General features: G+C 42.4%; 1 protein-coding gene and 1 pseudogene across 2 annotated transcripts in view; both read right to left on the reverse strand.

Annotated features, from left to right (window-relative positions):
- Window positions 1-13126, reverse strand: part of METTL21A (methyltransferase 21A, HSPA lysine) — a 76216-nt gene that overhangs the window by 50661 nt on the left and 12429 nt on the right. The window lies entirely within an intron of this gene.
- Window positions 1-13126, reverse strand: part of LOC311596101 (adenylate kinase 2, mitochondrial-like) — a 40523-nt pseudogene that overhangs the window by 15001 nt on the left and 12396 nt on the right. The gene's annotated exons all lie outside the window — the stretch shown is intronic.

Consider the following 13126-nt stretch of genomic DNA (forward strand, 5'->3'; position numbering starts at 1 on the left):
CTGCCCTGCAACAGCACTGTGCAGAGGGACTGCTGGTATCCCAAGAGCCTTTCTGTCACACCCATAGGCGTCATCAGAAGAGCATGAGAAGTTGTACTGGAAGGGCCCAACGCAAAGATGTTACTGTAAGTCTTCACAGGCTTTTGGCTTGGAACGAAGGGAGAACCCATGCTGTTGGCATATAGGAGTGTCTTAATATGTTTAGGCTGCTGCAGCAAAATACTATTGACTTGGTAGTTTATGGGAAACAGAAGCGTAGTCCTCACACTTCTGAAGGCATGGAGTTCAACATGAGGAGGCTAGTAGACTTGGTGTCTGACCGAGGGCTCACTTTCAGCTTCTTAAACAGGACCTTCTCTCTGCACAGGGCAGAAGAGGTGTGATTTCATTCAGGAGGGCTCTGCCTTGAGAATCTTATCATCACCTCCAAGCCCCATCCTCTGAATGTGTCACACTAGGGAGTAGGAACCATCAGGAATGGATGGATATAGCTTTAATAAGAGAGGATACTAGCTGGGCATGGGGGCACACACCTGTGATCCCAGCACTTGGAGAGGCAGAGGCAGCTGGATCTCTGAGAGTTCAAGGCCAGCCTGGTCTAAAGTCCAGGACAGCCAAGTCTACACAGAGAAATCCTGTCTCAAAGAGAGAGACGGGTGCAGAGGGCTATTTCTCCCTGCCCCTCTTGACTTTTTTCATCTTTGCATTCTTGCTATACATCTCCCTTCAACTGTGCTTCCGCCCTGGATTAGAAAGTAATGTAAATCAGAGGTGAGAATGTAGCTCAGAGGGAGATGGGGCTGGGAAGAGGGGACTGGAAGGAATGCAGGGAGAGAAAGCAAAAACTGAGGGGCAACCTAGGGAAACTTACTAAAATATAGTAAGGCACTCTTAATGAAGTTTCCAAATAATGAGGGAGACAGAGTCTCAACTGGCCATCTCTTGTCATTAAATGAACTTTCGGTACCAGGACTGGGTTACACCCAATTGAGTTATTGGCCAAAGGGTCCATGGAAATCCCCAAAGAACCTAGGCTGTAGCCAAGATAATAGGTTGTTCTTAAAAAAAAAAAAAAAAAAAAAAAACCAGACAGCAAAGCCCCAATTGTTGAAGACAAGATCGACACAATTTATTGACCATACAGAGGGCAAGCTAGTGCCTATAGGGAACCTTCACCTCTACATTCTAGTCCCTTTGGTATGGGAAGGTACTCTGCAGGCTACCAAGAGAGAAACGTAAACAACAATCCAGCCAAAACCTCTCTGACATACAATCGGTCTTGCCTGCAGAATATGCTAGGGCAATGGTGGCACAAAGCTTGAGGGTAATCAACCAATTTCTGATTTGACTTAAGGCCCTACTCCATGAGATGGAACCCATACCTGACACTGCTTGGGTCACCAAAAACCAGAGACCTAGGGTAAAACCAAATACTCCTGGTCTAAAAAAATTAATAACAATAACAACAACAACAACTCCTAATGATATCCTACTATACTCATAGATCAGTGCTTTATTCAGCCATCATCAAAGGAGCTTCTTCCTGCAGCAAACTGGAGCAAATACAGAGACCCACTGCCACAAACCCTTCCCCTCAGAGCTCAGGGAACCCCGTGGAAAAGGAAGCAGAAAGAGCGCAAGGGACAGAGGGGTCAGAAGACATCAGGGGAACAAGGCCCTGTAAATCAACGGAGCAAAGCTCATGTGAACTTACAGAGACTGAAGCAGCAAGCACAGATCCTGCACGAATCTGCACCAGGTCCTCTGTGTATATATTATAGCTCTCAGTTTAGTATTTTTAACATAATGTTTTTATTGATTATTTGGGAATTTCATATAATGTACCCCGATCACCCTTACTTCCCATTCCTCCCAGGTTTCCCAGTGCCCCCCCCCTTGGGAAACGCACACACACACACACACACACACACACACACACACACACACACACACTCCAATCTCTGTTGTCTTTCTAGTCACTGGAGCATGGTCAAAGTCCTGGTGACCAACCCTTTAAAGTAAAGTGAGCCCATACCAAAACACTAAGAATGTAACATTTATATAATTCCTGATTGTGTCATCGTTCTTCTTGCTATAGGTAGTTTACTGTAAATACGTGTAATAATATAAATGTATATGTAAAAAAATATTTAATTAATTAAAAAAAAAGAAAACCGACACTGTCCAGTTCTGCCCCAAAAGGTGAAAATATACATTTTTTAGAAAGGAAGAAAATGAGTGCGACAGAGCGTGTAGGCACTGAAGACCCTTCTCCTTGTAAAGATACTCATGTCATCCCAGGGGACTCAGCCTCATGATCTCATCTAACAAGCTGCTTCCCCAAGTCATACCTCCAAATGCCACTAATATATGAGTTTATGAATGACATCTCCCACACACAAACACTGGCATGCACACCACATTACAGCATATGATCATTTTATTCCTTATTAGTCTGGGATCCCTGCCTGGCCATTTTCCATGAAGATGACCTCATATCTGACTGCTACTTCCTAGTTCTCATGCCCCTAAAGCAATCCTGGTCAGACCCTTCTTATCAGCACTGTGGCAATGTCTGCCATGATGCCCTTTAATGACTTCATCGGTATAACATTTACAAAGTTGCAGAACAAAAGCATATGCTATATTTTATCTTCAAATAAAAAACAGAATTAGAAATTCTAATGTAGGGAATTAGCTCTTTGCTGAGTACTAACTGTATTTTTAATTTACTGCCCAACCAACTGTGATTATAAACCCAAGCGCCATGGTTAAAGGGCAGGTTTCTAGTCAAATAAATCACAAATTCAAGTCCGCCTGTGAAAATGACAACTCTTTTCTGTTTTTAATAGTCCTAGAAAGCAATACATGATAAGGGCTAGTACGCAATAAAGCTATTATCAGAGTGTGAGAAAAATTCGACATTTAGTAGTTACATTTTTGCTACCTCTGCTTGATAAATCCATATGCCTTTTGCAAGACTGACCATTTTTCCCATCAGAAGTGAGATACAAAGTAATGTTTATTTTTCCAAAGATCTGTCATAGCCTATCTTCCCGTTCCTGCATGAGTCATGCTGCTTCATCTATTATAACTTAAGAGTACAGCCTATGGTCAGCACAAGCCAGAGTGACAGATGTGTGGTCGGCTTGTCAAAGTCCATACAGATTCACTTCAGGAACAGGAGGGATGACTCAGGGTGGAGGCGGCAGTGAGAATGTGTGCGCATTTCAGCAGTGGAGAAACTGAATATGGAGGAAAATATAGAACAACTGGATTAAGATTATAGTTGCAAAGGAGAAACTGAGTCAAGAAGATTTCAGATCAGCATTCTATAAGCTACCTGAAATTAACTCAGTGGACATGCTGTGGGTTCTGGACCAGAGGGTAGCCTTAAGCACTGTTAGCAAAATTTCCGGTGACCATGACTTACCAAAATCTTGGTGATATTCTCTTTATAAAAATATAGCTAATTGGTGCTAGAGTCGTGGCTTAGCAGTTAAGAGTGTGTACTGCTTGCACAGAGGCCCTGAGCTCAGTTCCCAGCATCCATATCAGGTGGCTCATGACCACCTTAACTCCAGCTCCAGAAAGCAGATACCTCTGGCCTTCTCAGGACCCTGCACTCATGTGCACATAGCACCATGCATGTAATTAACAGTAAAAATTTAAAGTCTTTATCGTGAGTCTTTCCAAAGTGTTGTGTAGTTGAAGCAAATTCATCAAGTGATATAAATAAAAGTCAGAACCTATAACCAATGGCCCTGCATTGTATCTATCTACCCCTATAAATTTCCATCAGCAGTAAGGCAAGGTGGGCACAAAGCAAGAGAATTCAGGAGCAAGAATGGCTGTTGACATGGAGAAAAGGCACAAGGTTATGGATGCCCCATCAAAACAGGGCTTCCCTCCCTTGTTTTGGTTTCACAGTTTGAAGACTAGACCTGTGGTGTTTAGGAAACCCAGTCACTTTATGTTCTGGTGACTGGGAAGTCCAGGACAGCCAAGGCTATATAGAGAAGCCCTGTCTCAAAAAAACAAAAACAAACAAACAAACAAACAACAACAACAACAAAAAACCCCACCTAACAGGAGCTTATGCCCTGGGTACTTTTCAAGATATCGCCTTGGAGAAATAAAAATCTGTGTGAAGGTGTAAACTTAGAACTTATGTTGTTTGTGTGATAGGAGACCCCAAGCTTAGAAATGAGTATGAAAATGGGTCCTGAACAGGGGAATGGTTAGCCTCACCCATCAACTTGACTTAGGCTGGGAAATGACCAGATTAAAAAGCACTTCTGGGTATGTATGAGAACGTTCCACAGCAATCAGCATGGGAGATGGCAGCTGGAGGAGGAAGAGCCGCCCTATCAGCGGCATTAGCCAATAGGCTGAGGGCTCAGCTGGAAGAAGAGAAGGAAGAATCAACTCACCAGCATGCACAAGCTCAGTTCCTTGGAATGAGCATATCCACTGCTGCTACTCCCCCTGTCTTCAGCCTTTCCTCCCCAGCTCGCCTGCAAACTCCTCAGGGAGCTTAGAGGCCCTCAGCCTCCACATGGAGCTTTGTCTCTTCTTGTTCTGAGGCTTCCAGATTGCTGGAATGAGCAGCTACTGGTTTTTCTGGCTTTCTAGCCTGCAGAAAACCACTTAGACTTCAGTCGTGTCATCCAATCCAGTAAATTCCCTTTGAAATTACATGTGCATTGAGCTGTTTGCATTCTTCTAGGAAACTCTGACTGATACAAAGGTGGAAGGACATACGGCACCATGAACAATTTAACGCAAAATATTTTGGGGGACACCTTTGATGTTCCACTCGAGGCACATTGAACATCTGGAAAAACAGTGCACATGCTAAAGATATAACAGCAAAAACAAAAAAAATACAGAGAAAATGATCCACTGAAGGAGAGTAAAGAGACAGGAAAATTAGAACACCAAGGTCTTGAGATAATTGAAAATACTAATAAAATTAAAAGACAGCAATATAAGCGAACACAAAGAGGAAAAGAAGAATGTGCTATTGGAGAGGAAAGAAGGGTTTGATTATAGCAGTACTCACTGCACTACACAGCCTCTGCTTCATAATGGATCCAGACTGAAACCACAGAGGAAGGTAGGTTTGAGCACATTCTTATTGGTTTACTCCATAGTGAATCACCTGCAAAGATTTCATAAACTCAATTGTGTGGATCCCACGAATAGAAGCCACTTCACGGGACCTAGAGAGACAGGTCAGTGATTAGGAGCACTGGCTGCTCTTCCAAAGGACCTGAATTTAATTCCCAGCACCCACTTGGTGGCTCACACACATCTGTAACTCCAGTTGCAAAAGATCCAATGCTCTCTTCTTGGTCCCACATTCTATAACCCCTCAGCATATATGTCACACAGACATACATGCAGGCAAAGCACCCATAAAATAAAATAACTAGGAAGCTACTTGATGAATTTAATTAGGTTGCAAATGTGTAAACTTTTTGCTGTGGCTTGAAGGAGATGCCCCATATTAAGTTTGGGGCATTTGGAAAGTTGGTCCCCAGTTAGTGGCTGTTTGGGAAAAGCTAGGAGGTGTGGCTTTGTTGCAGATGTGTCGCTAGCGTGGGCTTAAGGCTTGCCATCCTTGGAGCCCTCTCTCTGCTCCCTATGTATGGATCAGGTTGTGAGCTCCTAGCTGCTGCTCTAGTACCACTCCTGCCTGCTGCCATGGTCCTCACCCTGATGGTGATAAACCCTAGCCTTCTGGAACTATGAGTCCTAAATAAACCCATCCTTCTATAAATTTCCTTGGTCATGATCTTTTATCACAGCAATAAAAAGCAAACTTCCAGGCCAATGACAGACCCCATCTCAGACAACATATGAAAGTCGTCTGAGGTGCCAACACCAGAGGTTGTCCTCTGACCTTCACAAGCATGTCATGCTCATGCACACACACGCACACGTATGTGCCATACATGAATCCGCATGCATAAAAACAAGTTAAAGACTAAATATAGTTCAATGATTGCACAGTATTTCCCCATGGATGTAATATTCATTTAATGACTCTCCTTACTGTATATTTGGATGGCTCCTGTATTTTTCATTGCTAATAACCTTGCAACAAATAATTGTGATCTTTGTCTCTGTCCTTAGTCTATAACTTTTTTTAAAATCAAGAGACAAAGCCTTATAAGTCTTGTAATCAATTGTATTCCATTTAAATTCAGTTAAACTTACTGCGCATTTATCATTTATTATATACAAGGCAGCTTTTGTCCATACGCTTGTAGTTGTTGTTATTGCTTTTTAATTATCAAAGTCATCACACATATGTGTCTACTGTTTGTGTAAAGGAAAAAATAAAAGGAACAAGCATCCGAGAATCCCACTATCATTTATATTTGCCTTAAAGGAGCCACAGCAACAAAAACAATTTGAAACTAGTTGGGTGCAAAGGCAATAGAATGTTGGTTTAGGACATTTGATGGACAGAATATATCTGTGCTAAACCAGTAAGAAAAATCAAATGACCACCTTCCTAGACTCGCTTCCAATTCTAATTCTGGATTTGAGGAAACTTTGCGCCTGCATTTGAAAGTTGTATTGAATTACCAAAATGCTCAATGAGCCAATGAACACAGGTCTAAGAGAACATCTTCACAGACAACAGATCTTTGTTCCATTTTTCAACTGAGAAAACAGCAGTTCTGTGATCAAATAAACAGAATGTACAGGTGAATAGAAATCCCCTGGACACTTAATGCTGAAAAGGCTAAATTACATTGTATCTGCCTCAGGGTTAACACTGGCTTCTCATCTGTCTCCTGCACATAGAGAAACTACATTGCTTGTCTGTTCAGGTTCTGCAAAAGCAGGTAAAATAATTTAATGTATTAAAATTTAGAAGGCAAACTATATAAACAGGACGAGAGAGGAAGGGAGATCAACAGCAGTAGTCCTCCCTGTTAAAATTCTTGGGTTCTGCGGCAGAACTCTACCCACAGGGCCACTGTTCTACCTTGGTCTCTGTTGCTATGACAAACACCGTAGCCAGGAGCAATGAAGGGGTTTATCTGGATTATACCTCCAGGTTTCAACTCATCCTTGAGGGACATAAAGGCAGGAACTCAAGCAGGAAGCGAGGTAGAAGCCATACAGAAGTGCTGCTTACTGGCTTGCTCACTGTGGCTCATTCTCAGCTAGCTTTCTTACACAAGCCAGGACCACCTGCCCAGGGCTCACATCACCCACAGTGGGCTGGGTCCTCTCACATCAACCCACCATCAGGAAAATTCCCCACGGGGCCTCACGGCAATCTGATGGAGGCAATAGTGGCCCACAGTAGAGACTCCCTTGGATAACTCTGAGCTGTCTCAAGTTGAGACACTATCTGTGGTGTGTTTGTACTCTGGATAGTCCTGAGTGTGAACTAAGCATTTCAATTCAACAATGCAACAGACAGCAATGACTTCAGAAAACACAAACGACAATAGCTTATTGTATGAAGGAAGTCCCTTCTAAAGAAACAAAAGTGGTGAGCTGTGGACAGCTCAGGACAATGCAACACTGCTTTGGCGGCAAACAGTCACATACGGCACCAGGCCAAACTGGCACCATCTCCAAGGTATTAAAAGTCTATTGTCAAAAGTAAAGCAGTGAACATGGATCAGAAAAGAAATTTGAGAAAACCAGAAATCACTGCAACTTAAAACCCAAGTAATTCCCTAAACAATATCAATGGTGAGAGAGAGGAAACTCAGAATGAAAACAGGAAAAACCATAAGCTGGTTTTCACTTTGCACATAGTTTTTCTTGAGCTTTCAGTTTGCCTGTCACTTGAGCTTTCAAACTTCTGGCCTAAACAAAACAGGAGAGAATACAAGAAACCACAAAGATAGGTCTGACCTTATGTCTGAGCAAGCCTATGGAAAGCTGGGTTTGCTACACCCAAGAATGATGCCTGGACTGCTTTCTTTTTTTTTTTTAAGTCACAATTTTATTTTTTTAATATAGTTTATTAATTTATTCGTATTACATCTCAATTGTTATCCCATCCCTTGTATCCTCCCATTCCTCCCTCCCTCCCATTTTCCCCTTACTCCCCTCCCCTATGACTGTGACTGAGGGGGACTTCCTCCCCCTGTACATGCTCATAGGGTATCAAGTCTCTTCTTGGTAGCCTGCTATCCTTCCTCTGAGTGCCACCAGGCCTCCCCATCCAGGGGATGTGGTCAATATGGGGCACCTGAGTTCATGTGAAAGTCAGACCCCACTCTCCACTCAACTGTGAAGAATATCCTGTCCATTGGGTAGACCTGAGGTGGGGGTCGAAGTTTACTGCATGTATTTTCTTAATCATAGCAACTTCCCCAGCCTCCTTTAGCTCTCTTTCAGAGACCAGCATGGCGGACGTTGTCCAAGGTGCTGGGAGAGTACACCTAACTCTACACCTAATGAATGGCACATGGTATCTGTGGGCACTTCATAGTCGCTGGAGTGTGCCAGTGCATGTTCTTGTCTTGTGGAGTTTTTCTGCACCTTCAGATGTCACAGAAACTTCCTGGACAATAACTCGACAAAGAGTGTGGGGCTGGGAATCTATGCAAATCCGGGTGTTGAATCCCAGATCTCAGCTCTGTGCAAGTGGCACTTCATAAACATTGCAAAGCATGTTTACTGGCCAGGCACCAAAGGATGGCACGCTGATTTGATTTGCTCTATAGGGCACTCCCATGTTAAGTTTCTCCTTCTTCTGTAAAATGAAGTATTCCATGAGTGAAGATTATCTGATACAGTGCATGGAGCACAACAAAATCTCACAGAAGGTATAACAAGTGTGGAGCGGCCATTTACCAACACTGAGCTGGGAGCAAACTGCCCAAGTTTACAAACACTGCCTCTCTCTCTGATAGCTGTGTGATCTTGTACAGACCACTTCATCCCTATCTTGGTTTCCTTAGTCTTAAAATGAGACTAATGAGATCACTGTTTTGTGGAGGAATTATGAAAAGTGAGTGAATTTATATAGACAGACTAAGAGCTTGAAACATAATTTCCAGCAAAAACAGCATCACGCTGGCTACAGTGTGAATTAGCCATTTTACTTCTCTTATTAATCTGTTGGGAAAAAATTACAAAGGGCAGACATAAAAGTACTCAAAAGTTATTGCTGTTGCTCTTGGGTACCCAGCAGAACTATTGCTGAAGACACTACACACTTTGGTCACAAGACAGAGAAATCAATGTTTGTACTGGCCAGAGAGCCTTCACCCTACTGGCCAGCTTTCACAGTACTGCTCAGTGCTATATAAGCTCCTGGTGGGGTGGGGGGTTAGTCAATGGTCTTACCAAACTCTGAAACCTGTGGGCTACAATAAGGATTGCCATGGCAAGACATATCATGTATATAACAGTGGCACGAATGTTGTCGTAGTAACCAACGAGTTTCTGATTGAACTTCAAGCCCACTCCACAGGAGGAAGTGCATGCCTGGTACTGCAAATCTTGCCACGAATCCCTGGTTGAGGAGCTCACAGGCCCCATGAGTGAACTCACTACTGTTAGTTTACAAAACAGACATAGTATCAAACTGACTTCTAAATTCTTACTTCTTTTCCCAAAGACTGGTGCTGCACTCAGATCTCATCAGATGAGTTGCTTTGTACAGTGGGTGGAGATTAGTGCAAAAACTCACAAGTAGTCAAAGTACAGATGTCAGTAGGATGCTCAACCATAAATGGGACATCTATATCCCCATTATCCCCCAAGGCTCAGGCACCATTGTAGGAGAGATGACAGGGACCAGAGGTTTGAAAGGATCAGAATAAACAGAAGCTTCTGTGCACAACAGGACCACTGAACTCACAAACTCATAGCAACCATATTTGCCTGCACAAGACCGATATTAACATTCTAACACAGAGCACACGAGCAACCACCTCTGAGGATCCATTGTAGTGGATGTGCACGGTTTTGTTTTGATTCCAAGTATGGGATGGGGAACAGACTTGTGAGAGAACAGATGATGTTTAGCCAATAGAAGATGAACCACCTTGTGCGGGGACCTGGATTTTGCCAGCTGAACCACATCTTAGTATAGACTCAGAGGCGTGTGTGTGTGTGTGTGTGTGTGTGTGTGTGTGTGTGTATACCCAAAATAGGAGAAGGGGGCTTTTTGGGTCTTGGTATCGTATGGCTGTTCATCACTCCACTTCGAGATACTCCAGTTATTTTGTATTTTTTTTTTCCAGACCTGAGGACTGAACCCAGGACATTGTGCTTGCTAGGCAAGCACTCTACCATTGAGCTAAATCCCCATCCCCCAACTTCAAGATACTCCAGAGAAAGCTTCAGGACTCCAAGTTCTGGCTGCTGTTCCAGGTTCCAGCAGCAACTTTGCTGGAAATTTGGTCTGCAGAAATCCTACCAACTATGCCAGGGAAATCACTCCCAGGAAGAATCGAAAAAGGTCTACTTCTCTGGTTCCCATTAACCACTTTTCTCTCCTATCTAGGGTAGGTGGGTTGGAAGGGAGGTATAAAAAAATTTTTTTAAACTCAAATAAAGTAGGTTTGGAAAAGGTCGAAGCCTACAATATATTTAAAACATACTTAGGTACTAAGAATTAGAAAATACTTTAGTAACTAGTTACTATGATTATCAGTGTTTACTATGTTGGGAAGATAGCTCCGTGTCAGAGCATGTGCTTTGTATGCAGGAGGCCCTGGGTTTGCACCCAGAAGAAAAAGTGAGCCAAACTGTTCCAGACTATTCTATAGTACATGACAGAGTTCTGCATTCCTTATAGTAATGATTTTGTATTAATAATTAGATGTTATTAAGAGTTGGCTAAGGGCTGGAGAGATGGCTCAGAGGTTAAGAGCATTGACTGCTCTTCCCAAAGACCCAGGTTCAATTCCCAACACCCACGCGGCAGTCACAGTTGTAACTCCAAGATCTGACACACTCAAACAGACATACATGCAGGCAAAGCACCACTGCACATAAAAACAAATAAATTATTTAAATAAAAACAAGAGTTGGCTAAAACAGGATTTTCACATATGAGTAACAAAAACCAGAACTGAAAAGGGTTACAATAGCACAATTAAAGAAAATACAATATTGATTAGCTTTTTAAGAAATGTCTTACTTTACAACTTCACATCTGACTTTTCACCGTTTTGTCATCTGAGACGGTTAAAGATATATTTATTTCCTTCAAAAGGGTTGGGTCAGTTGCTTGGTAAACAGAGAAACTGAATGCTGGTAATTTGGAACACTATCTGTTGACATGAAGATATGCAGCACCACTGGGAATTTAAAACGACAGAGAGGGTGTCCTGACCCATCAGGCTCCACACACTATTACTAACACATCTTATCCACGTGTTTTCATTTCCACGCTGACCATGTGGCCAGTCAGTGTTTGGTGAGTGAGGGCAGAGGTTAGACTACAGCTAACAGCCCTCCTTAATAAGGAACACGGGGCTGGTGCAAGACTGGCTTTTATGTACCTACTAACTGTCTGATTTTGACATGACTCTGGGGGGCGGTGGGCAGGAGAAAATCCCTTTCTTCATTTCATCCCCAGGAATATATGTGAATATTATGACCCACCCAGAAGACAGTGGTTTACATTTACAAGCTTATTTTTGCTTTTGCTCAAATTTTCTAGTCTAGAAAATTCCCTGCTGGCTCATTTAAACTAAAAATGTGATGTGCTGGAAACTGCTTGATCTGAGAAGAACATCGGTGGCTCTGGGTCCTCTAGGACAGCATTTTCTTTTTCTAAGAAGTAACAAGATGAGCCAGGTGTGGTGGCACATGCCTTTAATCCCAGCACTCAGGAGACAGAAGCAGGCAGATCTCTGTGAGTTCAAGGCCAGCTTGGTCTAAAAAGGGAGTCCAGGACAGCCATAGTTACAGAGAAACCCTGTCTCAAATAAAACAAAACAAAACAAAAACAAAAACAAAAACCCAAAACTAAAAAACAAAACAAAAAAGACAATGAGGCCCTCAGTGCTGAATGATGAGACTTTGTCACCTGCCTCGGTTTCATGTTTTCATTGGGCCTTTCAGAGGTCAGGAGAGGCACTGGACATTTCCATACTAATAAAAACCCAAGCAGAAGGCTGAAGAAGATGTTCCAACATTATAGAGAGTTTTGGGTGACTATTCAGGTAGCCAACTGTCTCTGTCATCTTCTCATTTGGAAAGCTACTAACCTGCAGTTACAATGTTTTACAATGCAGCTTAGTTGTTTAGGGGTTAAGATGTTTTTAGGTCTAGATAGATGTTTTAAGTTGATAATGACAAGATGTGATGGAGATTGATTTACATTCAGAAATTTAGATGCACCAAGATAGGAAAGATGTTTTCTTCAAGGCTGTCAAATACAATAGCCAAAACACTAAGAATGTAACGTTTATATTACTCCTGATTGTGTCATGGTTCTTCTTGCTATAGGTAATCTATTGTATATATGTGTAATAATATAAATGTATATGTAAAAAAAAAAACTCAGGCAGAAGAAAAGGCAAATCAGGGTTATAAGAATTGTGACATGTTTTAAACGGAAATAACATTTCGATGTTCCAGTACATAGTCAGTTCAGTGTGTTTCCCAGGTGATTAGGGAAATGTATTAAAGGATATAGTTTAAAAAATACTGGCTTATAGGTCACAACAGATGAGGCCTAATAAGGATGCACAGCGTTCAAGTTGACAGCTGCTGTCTTCTTTATAAAAGCCTGCCTGTGCTCCTCTCTAAGGAGGCCCTGAGTGAACTGCACCCTTTGTGACCGTGAAGCCCAGGTCTGCGGGCCTCCTGCAGTGTTGTTTTACTTACTTGTCTCATCACTGTGACTAAACACCTGGTAAAAGCAACTGGAGGTAGGAAGGTTTTATTGTGATTTAGAGTTCCAACATATGTAATTCATCATGGTATGACTGCAGGAGGCTGTTGGTCATGTCTAAAGTGAGGAAGTAGAAGGTGACTAATGCTGTGCTCTGCTTGCTTGCTTCTTTTTTTTTTTTTTTTTTAAATGCAGTCTTGGGTCCCAGCCCATAGAATGGTATCACCTGCACTCAAGGTGAGTCTTTCCACCTCAAGCAACCCCTCAAGACTTCCTCAGAGG

This window comes from Acomys minous (assembly GCF_964271855.1).
Source record: "Acomys minous genome assembly, chromosome: 4".
Taxonomy (NCBI): domain Eukaryota; kingdom Metazoa; phylum Chordata; class Mammalia; order Rodentia; family Muridae; genus Acomys; species Acomys minous.